Here is a 15,867-nt window from a genome sequence, read left to right on the forward strand (position 1 = left end):
GACTGCCATCCCACGGCCAATTACTACGAAGATGTTTCACACTCTACTAGTCCAATTCATCATGACACTGGATCTCATGTCTTCCTCTATCTAGACAGACTTGCGGTCACCTCAAAAAGAGACATATTTTTTCGCCAAAATATCCCAAACCAAGATGGTCAATGGGTTAATATTCTTTCCTGAGCTCTTCAATTATGCTGCCTTCTGAGTGAGAGGGCTGGCAGGCAGGGCAACACTGTCAGAGCTGCAAAGAGCTCTGCAGATGTCTCTGTTGTGTTCAGTCAAACTGAAAAGGAGAAAAGATGGCCCTCTGACAACAGACAGCTGTCAATGAGATGGCAAGCTCACACTCACTAGGCCAATGAGCAGCAATGGAGGTGACAAGTGCTTGGCTAATCAGCTTGCCTATAAAATCACAGCCCTTCCCAGCGCTGCTCACACCAGCACATGAAGTGACAGCATGTACAGTCTTCGACTATCCTGTTAGTCTTGTGTGTGTGTGTGTGTGTGTCTCTCAGTCACTCACTCCAGTGTTATTAGTACTGTTACAGAAGCTCTGGTCAATACAATCTGTAGAAACAAAAATGAGACCAAAAGAAAACTGCAACAAGGATAGGGAGAGAAATCTCTGGCACGCAATGACCCAAAAGGAAGTGCAGTGACACACTCACCTACTGAGGGCTCATTTACACTGAGACTGAATTATATTCATACCCATTATACATAAAGAGAAAAATGTATTGGACATGAAGAGGCAAAATGATCCACCTTCCCCCCAACCCCCCCCCCCATCCTTCATCTTGTCTTTCTCCCCTCTAACCACCAGGGGGCAATTTGGGGAAGAGCCTCAAAGAGGAAACCGAAATTCTGAGCTTTAATACTTAAATGTTGGGAGGGGGCTTGGGAGGGGGGGGGGTGCCTGAGGTTGGAGTGAATCTGAAAGCAGGGATGAAGGGAGAAACTCAGGGGACCCAGAGAGCAGAAAAGTGAGTTCCCCAAACCTTACACTTATTTTCTTAATTAGCTAACTCTTAAGCTCAAAGATATCCCCTCTAAACTAATAATTAAATGCTAAATTCACTAAGGAGCTACCTTATGAGCCAGACAGGTATTTTTACCCGCTGATAATAAAAATACCTCTCTCTCCCTCTCTCTTTCTCTTCCACTTAATCTCTCTCTCTCTCTCTCCCTCCCTCAGGCCCTCCCCCCTCTCTTTTACTTCTCTTTGGTTTCTACAAGAGCAGCTGGTTGGAAGCAGAGGATTCAGGAAGAAAAACAGGGCCAGTAACCAAAGCGGATTCAGAGTCAAATCTGTGGCTGTCCTGTCCACCTGCATTGCAGAAGTCAGAACGCCAGAAGTCCATTGTAGATAAAGAGGAATTTTAATAAAATACAGCCTCATTGAAATTGACCCCAATGTAACCAAGATCGTCCCCATCCACCGTGTACCCTGGCCACGTCTATTCAGCTCTTCTTCTTCAGCTATCCCAAAGAAGAGTCCGATCTGCCTGCCAGGCCTAAAGTAACACCCCCAAAGGTTTTTCTAAAATATACTTTTTTAATCATTGAAGAGAAAAGGAGAGGTGGAATGAGTAGATATTGGGGATACGCATCCTTCAAGAGTCGAGAGAAAAGGTCTGACTACAAGGCCTTTCCAGCTCTGGTTCAGCTCTGACAGCCTTGGAGGAACTTATCACTGCCAAAGCCCAGTGAACAGGCAACGGGACCATCACACAGCAGGGTCCCCGAGAGGCGGGATGTCCTCATGGCCGCTGCCTTCTAGCTCATCTCTGGAGACAAAGCTGTCTTTCTTTACGAGAAATGTAAGAAGCCATTCAATCTCTGCATTCATGACCCACAAGAAGGAGCAGTGCCAGGACAGAGCCTGAGACCAGCCACCGCTTCTCCAACACCAACACCTACACCTACACCTCTTGAGTCAAACCAAAACAGCAGGCCCTGCCTCCTGCCAGCTGTAGGTATCTCAAGAAACTGGGTCCCCAACCAGGGAATCCCCACTGGCTATGTTGCGGGTCACCAGGACGCCTGGCCAATCACTGAGCTCCTAAGGACTTGGGGTCCTTCTGCTCCCTCCTCCGCTCCTACTCCTTTAAAGCTGTATTATCATCCACACAGACCCCACTCACGGACACCAGAATATACCAACATTGCAAAGACTTGGCCACTCCAATCATTTCAAACTCTTCACCACTATTCCAGTTAATGCCAAAATGGGCACATTCTGACTCAAAGATTTTCCCCTCTTATGAATTCTCTCCTAAACTCAAAAATCCAAGAAGCACAATCGCCTGTAATTTCTTGGTCGAGCATCAATTTGCAATGTGTTATTTTGTAGCTTTTCCCAAATCTCATCAGCACTGAATATTTCTGATATTGAATGCCGTCTTTTATTTTTAGCTATGAAAGCAATGCTTACTGTAAAAAAAAAATCAAACAATACAGGAGTCTGTCAAGGCAAAAGACCAAGTATTTTGCACACACAAAACCAAGGAGGTCGTTCAAGGCCACCCCATGTCGCCCCAGCTTTGGAGGGGTGGTGGGAGCAGCTCCTGGGACCGACTTGCCACTCCCCCATCTCTTTCACCAGCTGAAACACCCCGAGGGGCCATCCTCCTGCCATGCAGCCCCCACTGGCCCAGAGCATTCCTGGAGATGGGCACCCAGACAAGAGGCGCTTGGAGCACAGAGAACAGCCACATGGCAGGGGACAAGAGGACACTGGCTTGCCACCTTGCACGTATCCACTCAGAGACCCTAATACCCATTTTCATGCTAAAACAGAAGGGGAAAGGAGGCAATCATTTCTACAGAGGAGGAAGTCATTACTCAGAAAGAAGCCCAGGGTATAGAAATATTAAGACTGGAGGGAAGGGGGCAAGGGGTGGCTCAGCGGTTGGGCGCCTACCTTTGGCCCAGGGCGTGATCCCAGAGTCCCAGGATCGAGTCCCACATCGGGCTCCCTGCATGGGTCCTGCTTCTCCCTCTGCCTGTGTCTCTGCCTCTCTCTGTGTGTGTCTCTTGTGAATAAATACAATAATTTTTTTTTTTTTTTTTTTAAAGAAGAAGACTGGAGGGCGGTTTGGCCAGCTTGCCATCCCTCTCAAGTGGAAGTATGGTTCAGGTTCTCAGGGAAATCCTGCCTTTGTTGCTCGGAGGCTTTTAATCTCCACGTTTTCTTTCTCCCGAGGACATGGCCTGCGTGTGAGCTCTCGCTCGTGGCAAATGGACCTTCTAGGAATCACATCTATGGAAAATAGCGTATTGACTGGCCTGCTTGCCTGGCTCATGGTTTGGTTCGGACCAGAACAATGGGGGCCTTATCAGTCCTCTGGGGTGCTGAAGATACTCAGGACTCTCTCCGGTTCCATTAGGGCTGCCTGACACCCTATCTTGCACACTTGCTTCTTAGTTATTGTAAAGCTTTTACATATTTAGGGAGCTTTTCCATCAAAATACTCTGGAATGGCTAGAGGCTCAGACACATTAATGATATCTGCACACATGTGCTTTTTATCCAAGTTCACAGCTCCTGGTCATTGAGGGTAAACAGTGTTATCAGTGATTATTATGGATTTAGTCAAATATATTTTATTTCTGTCATTTATGAGCGCTCGTGTTGGCTGGTATTTACAATGTCGGGATACTGTCACTTTGGCAACCTTCTGAGACAACATTTCTCCAATGTTACAGTGACATTTCAAAAGCTCAGTATTTACAAGCAAACTACACCCTCTGGCTCTGTGATGGTGCAATTCAGCGGTCGTTGAACAAAGGGATACTCGTCTAGAAATTTCTTCAGGATGTACCTCCAGCTGCTACTGGCTATTACTTCATGGTCTGGAGTAGCCCTAAGTTCTCTGGAAGAAAAAGGCCACAGAGACATCAAGGAAAAATCTCAATGCCACATGCTATTGAAGTTTTAACCATTCTGGGTGTGTCTTTATGAGTGAGGTCTGCTGTGTGGTGCTGACGAGTCTCACAACATCCCTGAGCTTTAGTTTCCCATCTTCTGCAAAGCAGCATTAGGCACCTTTCTTACTCTGGCATTCTATCCTTAAGGCTTCAATAACATAAATGCAAGTTAAACTCATTATCGTTGTTAGTTTTTTTTTTTTCATGCCCTATCTCAAGGTCATAAGAAAAAGAATCATGTGAAGGAAATGTGAAGAAGCAGATCATGATCTACTCAGCTCACCCACTTCTTCCCTGTTCCTATCCAGCCTCTGTCAAGCAAGATGTACCCCCCAGAGGATGAAGGAGGAAATGTGGGGGACAAGAGGCAGTTGGCACTGCGCTTCGCCCCTGCGCTTCAAGGTCTTGCCGTGCTCAGGTGCACGGTGGTCCTTCCACCAGCGGAGCAGAGTGACTACCACCGACAGGGCAATGATACTGCAGGAATTATGCACCACGTTGTGTACGATTTGTAGTTACTTACGGGAAACATCCAAAATACTCTCTTTTGTGGCTCTCTAAAGACAATGCTCTGGATATAGAGATTGCCAGGTTCATCATACCCTCTTTGAAATGCAGCCTTTCTCACTGACACAGAGAGAGGTCCCAGGGCTCTAAGCTGGGTGATACCTAAGCTAACGGTGAAAAGAAAGTGGGAACCATCTATGAGAAGCCTCTGTGGGCTCTTTACTCTGACAAAAAGGGTCACCAACTTTATCTAGAAATAAAGAAGTGATTAGGGAAAATGATAAATCTGGAGACAAAGGACTTTGTCCCCTAGTTTCATCTCCGTCACCTGCTATTAATACTGACAAAACTACTCTGAGTGTTTCTGTTTTGTTATCAATAAAATGGGAATCGAAAATAGTCCCTACCTCACTGGGGTCACTGGCATGATTAAGACAAGAAACTTGCATGGAATTTGCTTAAATGTAAGTGATTTGCTCGCAAGTTCTAGAATTTACTTTTCGTTGGTTCGTTTATTCACTTACTCATCTATCCATGACACCTGAGCAAACACTCACTGAGTGTCCTCTGCTAGGCACTGGGGATACAGATGACAGCCCTGCTCCCTGGGCTTTTCTGGCTGTGCAGAGTGTGACAACTGTCAGGAGAAAGAAGTGCACCAGTGGCTACCTGTGCACAGAAGAGAGCCCCTCATTCTGGCCTGGGTATAACACCAAGGGTCCCCAGAAGAAACAATGCATGAACTGAATCTTGGATGAAGAGCATGAGTTGTCTGGTAAAATGAAGGGGAAACAGGATGAAGATATTCCAGGCCAATAGTAGGGCTCTTGTAAAGACAGAGAGAATTATGAAAGAGCCCTGAAGGGAACTGCAAACAGCTCAGTAAGGCTGGAACAGATGTGAGTGAGTGTGAAGGACAAGGCTGGAGGCCAAGACAAGGACCAGGCTATCAAGAGTCCGTACATCATGCTAAGGATGGGCACCTGAAGCCAGGAAGGGAGGCGAAGCAAGGGTGTAAAGGCATCAGGGTTTTGTGGAGAAAACCACTCCAGCTGCCATGTGAGGGAGGTGGGGATGGAGGGAAGTAGAGCAGTAGAGACAGCAAGAGTGGTGACTGGGGAGTGTGCAGGGTGGGGCAGATTTATTGGTACAGGAAGCAGGACCCATGAAATCTGAAAACTGAGGGCTTCTGGAGGGGGAAGGGGAGACAGAGCAGTGTCTGCTGGCACCTGGAGGTCAGTCACCAAGCCAACACAGAGGAAGGACTCATCTTGAGGAGAAATTCAATCAATAAAATTCAAGGTCAAAAGCACATTTGACCTTGATTGCCACATTTTACTCTAGCCCTTTGAAAAGCAGATCTAAATAAGTGCAAGAATACGAATTTGGGAAATTATGCGTTAGAGCCTCCAATCAGATGACGGTACTATTAGCTCAAACCTTCTACCAAGGTAGTATAATATCGTGGCCTTCTGGGGTCGAGTCGGGTGGGGGTGGGGGAATAGGGTGCTATTTCCTAATAAATATTTACTGAACACCCAAATCAAGGTGTGGTGGAATAAATTATTATGGAGTGTTCTGGAATGTTCTTAATTGCTGGCTGAGGTTCTACAGAGCTATTAGTACGTCTAGAATAGCATTCTATTTCTACAGCAATATCTATAAATATCTAGAACACAGATAAAATGATTTGGACCAGGTAACTAAGGGAGACCTATTGACTAGAACTCCACAGGAGCCTCCAATCTTGACATCTGAGTTTCTGAAGGCACACTATGAAATTTTAAGGATGGTACAGTTACCTAGGATACAATGGGATGAAAATCTGCTTTGTAATGAAGTATGAAATGGAGGCAGTCTGGAGTCTAGGAACGATGGGGTGTATGTGTTATCTGCAAAGGGAAGGGAGAACAAGTTCTCCTAGAAATAAATCCAAGAATAATCCCTGCCCCCACAAATAAAACCCTAAACTTAAATATTCTTTTCATGGACAAAATGACACCCAGGACTTGTACTCTGGAAACAAATGCAAGCAAATCTTACTTGGTAAGATTTCCCAAGTAGGACTGAGAGGTATAGGTCCCTATATTAGTGCCTTCTCTTTGGTTGAGACAGCCTAGTGGTCAAGATGCAGGACTCCGTGAGGGACTATGGCAGAGTAGGAACAACTGTTGACACTCCTCTTTGCCACATGTCATTGGCCATAGCACATCCTCTACCACTGCTGTTGTCATGTCGGACCAGGAACTCTACACAGGACAGTTCTGAATGGCAGAGCTCAGCTTGACAAACTGACATCCCAGTTCAAAAGTACTGGTAGGAGACATTTCCACAGGAGGTAGTCACATCCAGAAGAAGGAAGTTCAATGGGTCAGGTTTCAAAGGAGTAGTATGGCCTCGATTAAGTAGTATTCCCCAACTTGTGCCTGAATTGTGTTCAAAAAGTTTGTTTAGAATTTATGATGTATTTTTCTATAAAAAAAATCACAAGGTTGAAAACCTTCTAAGATCTTGAATTTTGATTCTCTTGGGTTTTTGGACCCAACTTGTAAGCAATGACTCCATCTAGGACTTAGCCTTCTTTTTTTTTTTTGTTTGTTTGTTTGTTTGTTTTAAATGATCTCCATGCCCAACATGGAACTCGAACTCATGACCAGAGATCAAAGGCTGAATGCTCTACCAACTGAGCCAGCCGGGCGCCCCTCAGACTTGGCTTTTTATCCCCACAAAACTGAATCTCTGTGAACCATGAGAGGGGCAGGAAATACCCTCACTGGTCAGAGACTAAGCATAATTGCACAGACACAGGCAACCCCCAGTAGAACCAAATGGCCACTAGTTTTTATCAACAGTCTTATCAAAAAAGAAAATTCATCATTTAAGCATGCAACTATTTTTAATCCTGACCCGGTGATCAATCAGGCTGCTTAATTCTCTTCCTCCGCTACAGCAACAATCACTCACTATTTATCGGGGACTCCTTCCTGGGAAACCATCCACTTTCCAACTGTCATCAGAGGATCTATTTTCCAAGTCTGCGCTCACTTGGGGAACAGGCATCCATGCCTCATTCCCTCAGTCCATTCCCACACTGCCCTTTCAATAGCACAAAACATTCTTTCTCTCTAAGGAACTATGCAATGAGAAACCTTCACATTCTCCTAAATGGTATGTGGTTTTCTTCCTATTCCTGTGGTGGGTATCTTGTTTTTAGAATTTTCTCCGTCAATATCAAGCAAGTTGGCAAACTTTTCTTCTTGCCTAAATCATTGTTCTTGTGGCATGATGAATTCACTACGAATCATCATAGAGACGTCCTGCATACCTGTTTTATTCCCATCTGGGTAGCAATTATTTTACAGACATTTATTATTGACCCAATCTTCAAAAAAAATGTAAATGTGAAGGTAAGGAACATAATCTTAATCACCTACATATACTTTGTATGATCTCGTAACTTATTCCCTCTTCGTTAACTATTGCCTTTTCTGCGCTTATGGTGATCAGATTGATCTCTAAAAAGATTGTCAACATCTCTCTCAAAGCATAAGGTTTCAGTTGAGATCTCAATCCTGATTTCCTTATGTCTACTGAAAAATCACTTAAGAGGTAAATCTACATGCTGGGTCCTATCCCTTTGACTTTACGTATCCTGCATTTACTGCAGTGAGGTTCTCAGGCTTCCTTCATACAACCTACATGGTTTTTGTTTTTGTTTTATATTTGAAGATGAGGGTAAAGGGAAAACAAAAGTGAGAAGAGATGAAAGTGACTTATTATCAAAGTATGAGAAAAGCTAGCTACTTGGCTAAATAAAAATAACATATTTAGTGATTTGTAATATAAGAATAAAATGAACTCCCTGGGTCTCAGGAGGTCTGCAATATGATCTTTGCAAAAGGTAGCTTGCCAATTTAATTGAGGTAGGAGTTATTTAATTTTTTTACAGGTATAGTTTTCAATAAAACTACATATGCCTATAATACTGCAATGGCAGATGTGTCTCGATTATTAGAGGTGGGCTCAAGGGAATATATACAATGGATCTTGAAATCTGTAAGCAGCTGTTGGGGGGGTGCTGAAATGATGGGGGAGGGCATTGTACCACACACACATGTTCCTTAAGTGCAGCAATGTTTTGTTATTTTACTGCAGGTGTATTACAGAGATGAAATTTAATAACTTACTGTATACAATACCAATAAAACTGAAAAGATTCAGTGCCCTGCTGTTCATTATCACTGTACAAATGAGCTCGGATTATTCTGTGTGCATGCACGGTCAAACCCCGACACATAGGGGACCCCCACATCCAGAGCCCGAGGGAATGGTCACTTCTTGAAAACCTCACTGATCTTCTCCCTAATTACCTTCTTATCACTGAATTGTCATTGTCCCAAATTCACACAAGCATGTAGTGTTAATCTGAGGTAGGCTGGAAATAAGATATACCTAGTATTTTGCTTTCAAATGTCCTAGAAAGCCCTCACTGGAAGATGTCTTCTGAGAGGAGAGGGTAATGAAATCAAGGAATATACAGATTTCATTAAGTACCCTAAGAATTAAGCAGTGACATTATATTCTATTCAACAAAATCGGGGCAAGTGCCAGGCCAAGGATGCTATCCCCACTACAATTTGACTTTTCCCTTTATTAAGCCCCAAAATGAGTGCCATCCTGTGAAAAGACATTTCTGCATTAGAAATGCTGAAGCAAATGCGACTATGTATTCTTGCGGGGTTTCTTCTCCCAAGAAACTACTTCTAGTAGATAATACATAACACACTGAACATAAAAGGTCCATGCTCCAGGAAGCTCAGTTTAGTTTATCTGTGAGAGAACGTATATGTAAAGGAATCCACATAAACACCCAGGACACACACACACTTTTTCAAAGGATGAGACTCAATTCTAAGCAGGTTACCATATCAGGCCCAGCAGCAGACTTGGTATCTTTTCCTTTCTGAAGTATTTATTTCTAAAAAGATTATGGGGTTTTGTTGGCATATTGCAGCGTTCCCACTATTTTAACTTGGGGTCTCAGTTTTAAGAGTTTCAGAAGATATCTCCTTAATGATGAAACCACTTCAAGCATGGCCAGAGATAAAGGAGTAAATAAGTACTCCTGCCATTTAACAGTGAAAAGTTCTCCTGACGCTGCATTGGGAGCATAACTGCCTTTCTTACGGAAAGAAGCTACAGGGCTATACCGATTTCTGCACCAGGGGCAGGCACCTTGCAACATTAAATCTTACCAAGTACCCCTCAGTGTTAATTTGAATCAATTGTTTAGTCATTAACTGACTTCCCCTTTCTCTTCATGTATCAAAAATATAAAGATGAATTGAATCCTTAATTGCTACTGGTCATTAAAAAAACCCCTGAATACTTTTTAGAAGAAAAGAGGTTAATCCCAAGTTTCTGGCGATATTTCCATTTGGATATTAGGACTTATTTTTTTTTTTGGTGTCTCATAAATCATCTCAAAGCAATTTAAGTCTTTTTAATGTACTCACTGTCCTGAACTATTGGATAAAACTTGCCTATGCTTCTAACACATATGTCATTTCATATACTTTGCAAGCGAGTTAAGCGTCATAATAAAAATATGAGGGGGTCACATTTAAAAGCCTGCGAAAGGTCTGGCTTCAGCATCTCCCTCTATGCAGTTCTTATAGTTTTGGAAAAATAATTTGATCTAGGAAGAATCTAAATTCATGTCATAGCACACCATACCCTGCTTGCAATGCACAAAAAGCAAGGCCCAAATACGATCTATACATTTTTAAGAAAGTGTTCATGCTCTTGCTAAAATGTGAACTGGCATACTTTACCCCAGCCTCTTCACGGGGAATCTTTATTGGTTTTAATGGACTTGCACTGAGGGTACTGCAGAAGGGGCCATGCATACAGACACGTGTGGTTCATCTAGGAACAATACCGGCAGCAATGGGCCCCACAGTCAGGAGCCAGGGGGGGGCCTCTGCCCTCTGCCCCCCTCACCCCAGTGTCTGGAGTTCGAGCATACGCTGAACACACTGGAGGGCAGCTACTGTTCCAGGTACCATGTCAGGCCCAGACTCTCCAGTGGGCCTGGAATCTTCCACAAATGGTTTTCCAGGTGGGCTGTAATACGGATCTTTCAGCCTAGCAACCTCAGCATGGGTTGGAGCAGTAGGGAACCCATGTTGGAAGAGCACTGGCTCTAAAATTGGACATTTTAGAGCTCAAAATCTGGCTGTGGGGCTTACTTGGGCCGTGGCCTTAGGCCGGCTCGCTTTCCTTCTTTGGGCTTCATTTTCTTAATTATTAAACGAGGACATAATAATCACCAGAGAGGTTTATCCTGACACCTAATATTAAGTTCCCAGGCTTCCTCTAGATTGAGGCCACACTAACATTTGGAAATCCATTCGTTTTGACACCCACGTACCGGTCACATCCCAGTTGTGGTAGGACTCGGGGGGTAGGGGTCCACACCTCCTATCTTAATGACCCTCCATAGAGCAACTCTGAGCAACACAGCTGCCTACCAGACTCCCTGGGTCAGCCACTGATGGTCAACCTTGTGAGGTCGTTAAGAATAATTACTAGAGCACAGAGGGGGCAATATGAGAATCTAGGGAAACTCCAGTGCTTATGACAAGATTAACCTAACAACTAGGGACAGAGATTGTCATAAGGTCCCAAATTTCAGCAAAAGAATACTAGAGTTTAGTTTGCAAGGAGACATTACCTATAATTACCTCCTTCCTCCTACAATTTAAGCTTTTCTGAACTTTAGCCTGAGCCATAACTATTTTTTTATCAATATACGTCACGAGATTTGAAGACTGCTTTAATGCTCCCAGTGCCCTCCAGTTCCATATTTAACACAAGGATTATTGACATTTATTTGTCTATGTATGAAGTGCTTAAATTACCAGAGCTAAAATACGAACAATGAAAGGAAGCTTTTGCAGAACGTCAGCTATAAATGTAGACGGACTGATGGAGGTTTTTTTTTTTGTTTTTTTTTTTTAATCACTAGTTCAAAAGCTTCTAGTACAGGCAAGCATTATCAATGTGTGCTAAAACTATATCAGGTCAAAGACTATTGAAGAACTGGGATATTTGCCCAGTGCTAATGTATCAACACAAAGATTGTTTACCGATTGCAAAAAGGGAAAGGTTTCTTCACAACAGAAAGATCTGGGGGTCTCCACTTTCACCAAGTGATTAAAGTTAGCATCATCAGTAGCAACAAAACTTGACATTATATGCCTCCCGATGGAATGCAATATGAAGTGCATAGCTTCACCTATGAAATACTCGGGCCAAAAATGTGCAACATCCATATGAAGAAACCTTTAGACCTAATTCAACAAATTAAACTGCACCACAAAGAAATAATCTGAGCAAATTCTAGAGGGGAGAGTATTTTTCAAGACAATGGGCCTGATGCCTTTAGAGTAAATATTTAAAAAAAATGCAGGAATTGCTCTAGTTTAAAAGAAATCATAAAGAGACATAGGAACTAAATACCACACATGAATGCAATAACTGGGAGGGAATAAAAAGAAGAAGAAAGCTACGGAGGACATTTTCACAGGGGGACAATTTAAGAAATCTGAATACAAATAGGGCATTAGATTAGGAAACTATGGTTATTTTCTTGAGGGGTGATAACTATTTTATTTCAATGGCTAAGTGTTTAAATTTTTAAAAGACTCACGCTGAAAAATACAGAGGTGAAATCTTATTAGGGCTGCCACTTAAAAATGGTTCACCGAAAAATGTATATGTGTATTTATACACATGAAGCAAATACGACGAAAATCAGCAACTGGTTAAGTGGTGGTTATATGGCACTGCAGTTTCTTATTTTTTTTCAACTTCTCGGAGGTACTTGAAAATATATACTATGTGAGATTTCTAAAAAATGTTATAATTAAATAAGTGGAGCTTGATCGTCTCCGCTGCTATCCATAAAGCTGCTCGTGGGGGGCTGAAGGGAAAGTAGGCAAGAGCTTCCCTTTGTTTTCCTCTTTAGTACCTCATGCATCACTTAAGGCCCAATAAATATCTATTTACCAATACACGGCAAGAATGGCTCCAGTGTCCCCTTTGGCGAGTGTTGGGGTGGCTGTTGGGCAAGAGGTGCACCCACGGCAGTGCCTGAGAAACCCCCAAACCAACAAGCTGGTGCCTGAGAAACTGCTCGGGGCAGAGCCGCGAGGGCATCCACAGGGCAAACTCAGGCCCTGCGAAGTCAGGAGTCGTCACGATTTTAAATACTTCGTCCCTGTGTCCTCGCCAGCACCCTCGGGAAGGACGGGACCTGCTTCTGACCCGTGGCTCCAGTAACGTGCCCACCGCAAACGCAGGGCATGGATCCCCTCATCGCCTCCTTCCAGAAAGCTCAGGCCTCGAACGCTGAGCCCACCACCAGGCTGGTCGTGAGGGCCTGAAGCTGGGGGATGAGGGACTCTCCACGACGTGGCCTCTGTGGCCCTCGGGGCCTGAACGGCGTGTTGGGAGGGCGACTCCCAAATGATTTTCTCGGTTTTGTAGGTGGGAAGACAGCGCTGACCCTCTGGCTCCCATGCATGGCCATACAGGCTTCCCCCCTCCAAAGGGATCCTAACCGAGGTGCTGGGGAATAAGCAGTAGGGGATCCACTCCTCGCCCGCTGGGCAGAGTCCACATGGCGCAAGGTCAGGCCCATGCGGTCCCGGCCCTGTCCGGGAGTCTTGGTGGAAACCAGCAGGAAACGAGCCTCAGTACTGGCAAACTCCAGAGGCCTTGTAAGGGGGCCGCGCAGTGCTAAGGCGAGAGCACAGGGCCCGGTACGGGGACGGAGGAGGGTCCCGGGAAGATTGCACTGGCCCCGGGCGGGTCCGTTGCCCCCCCACGAACGAACGTTTCAGTGTAACGTCCAATGAGAAAGACAGGATGCATTTCTGCCTCCGCAAGACCTAAGAAGCCATTTTCCTAAGAAGGGATAAAGGATTTTGTGCCTTCTTTGCTTACATCCTTTCTATTTTAACTTCAGGTAAAGAAAAATTAGAGGAGCCACGAGTTTTAGAATTAGGTCATTTGTAACTCTTCTTGTATCAAAACTAAAAATAATTAAAAGAAAAAAATTCTTGAATGCGTAATTCATTTCAGAACCAACTATCATGTTTACTTTCAATGAACCCCAAACCAAGAGGTCTGTGGGCAAATCAAATTTCATACAGAGAAGACCCATTTTCTACACAGTGTCAAAGTTTCTGGAATTTAACAGAAGTATCTGAGATTAAGGCTAATTCTTAAATTCCATCGTTTTAAGATCTCAACATCAAATAACTTTATCAGCATAGTCCTATTTGATTACTTGCTGAGAGAGAGAAAGAATGTGGATGAGGTTAAAGCCTTGGACTTCACTAGAGCAAACAAGATAGGGGCTGGGACGTTCAGTTGCAGAATTCTGTATAAAGACTTCAAAGCATCCTCCTGATTTTCAGTAAATCACTAATTTTTACTGCCTTTTCAGTGAAGTGCATACGCAGAGTATCTCCACGTCTTGAGTAATCAAATTAAGGCAAGAAGTCTACAACCTTTTTCAAGGCCAGTGGCAATACCAGTTTTTGAACATGTCTTTAGAACATACTCCTACAGAACATTCTAGGAAATTATCAAACCTACCTGCACAATACAATCGCCTGGGGAACTGTCAGAAAAACAAAGGCCCAACTCATAAGATTCTAATTTCATTGGTCTCAGATAGGGCCCAGTTTTCCACATAGTACATGTGAGCACACACACGCGCATGCACACACACACACACACACACACACACACATCCCAAACACACATCTTGTCCAGGAGATACTAATAATGAAACCATTGCTTTAGACTTGGGGTATATCCCAAAAAAGAAAAGACAAACAATTCCTAATAATCCATCCTGAACTTCCATGTAAGGGGAAAACTTCTGCCTTAATAACAATCACTTGTGTTGACATCATCATCTCATTCAAAAACAGAAGATAAAAAAGTTTGCAATCGCCAAACATCCTATTCCAAGCAGCAAAAGAGGTCAAAAGCAAATGACATTTTTTTCCCTTTGTCATCTGCAGCGATGCCAAATGAGGTATTAGCTATTGGTTATCGTATTAAGGTTGGACTATCTTGTGAAAAACTTTATTTCCGCTAATTTTCATTTCTGTCAGACTTTCCATTATAAATTTTATTTTCTCTGCCAGTAAAAGTAGTATGAGGTTGCAATTTGGCAAGAACATTTTAAGCCTGGGTGTGATTTCCGTACCCCAATTTGATTTAAATTAGTTTTGCCATATTTACTGAGCACTAAAAAAAGTCCATTTGGCCGCTTTGCTTTGTCTATTGGTTCATTTTCTATACAATTTCAAAAGTCTGAAAAAGTTACCATGTTTACCTCTGATAATTTTACGTGGAAATGCACTAATGAATTCATATTACCCCATGACTATTTATGATGAAAACAACTTAATAAAGAACCCACCAGCCTTTGTTTTTTGGCTGAAATACCTGCTTTTAAAAAGCCACGTGTCTATCCCTATTAGTGTTAAATCCTCAAGAGAAACGTAATGCACATATATATATATGTTATATTATATACATGCGACATATATATATATATATAATAGATATATTTTAACCTGATGCATTTTTGAAAAAAAAAAAACATGCATTTCAAAATAATAATTTATTTCTCCAGAACGGCTTTTTGCTACCTGTTGCTTACCACCACTATTTCTCTATACCAAACAAAAGGCTATTGGGACTGGAACAAGCATCTTCCCGTTTAACAGTGCTCATCCCCCTAAGTCCACAGGATACGTTGTTATAATACGATAAAGCTGCTTTGGGAGCTCCTCAGGGCATATCATCTAAAGGATTTCCACCCAGCATCTCTAAAATGTAGTAAACAGGAGAAACAAAAGCTTCCTCTCCAGGAGAGCCACTCACCTTGCCACACAGTGGGGAATCATTTCAGCTGTGATCTGCTACTTAGACTTGAAGCCCAAGATACCGAGACTTTGCCTTTCCCTTTGGTCTGCATAGCTGGTGTTGGAGACAGGGATTCAAAAAAGCAATTCGGCACCAGAGAAACATTCACTGGAAGACACACTATGGTCTGCTCTATTCTCAAATTTCACGGAAAGCAGAAACTCATAATATGTGCACTTTTCCTCTCCAGCCCCTATTTTCTCAATCGGGGAATTTCCGAAATTTGGCTCTTTAATTTATCCTTAAGTGATCACACTGTTTATGGATACTGCTGAGACCACGCTAAGCACAGAGAAAGTCGGTTCTTGCAAGACTCACGACCGTGAAGCAGACACAAGAAAGAGAGAAATCTCCACACTCCACAGCTACACTATGAAGACTTTTTAAGAAAAGCAGATGCAGGCACACTCC

At 43.2% G+C, this 15,867-nt stretch overlaps 1 protein-coding gene across 16 annotated transcripts in view; it reads right to left on the minus strand.

The window, feature by feature from the left end:
• LOC129495544 (transcription factor 4) overlaps window positions 1–15,867 on the minus strand; it is a 356,507-nt gene that overhangs the window by 158,745 nt on the left and 181,895 nt on the right. The gene's annotated exons all lie outside the window — the stretch shown is intronic.

Source organism: Nyctereutes procyonoides, unplaced genomic scaffold (genome assembly GCF_905146905.1).
Source record: "Nyctereutes procyonoides isolate TBG_1078 unplaced genomic scaffold, NYPRO_anot_genome, whole genome shotgun sequence".
NCBI lineage: Eukaryota > Metazoa > Chordata > Mammalia > Carnivora > Canidae > Nyctereutes > Nyctereutes procyonoides.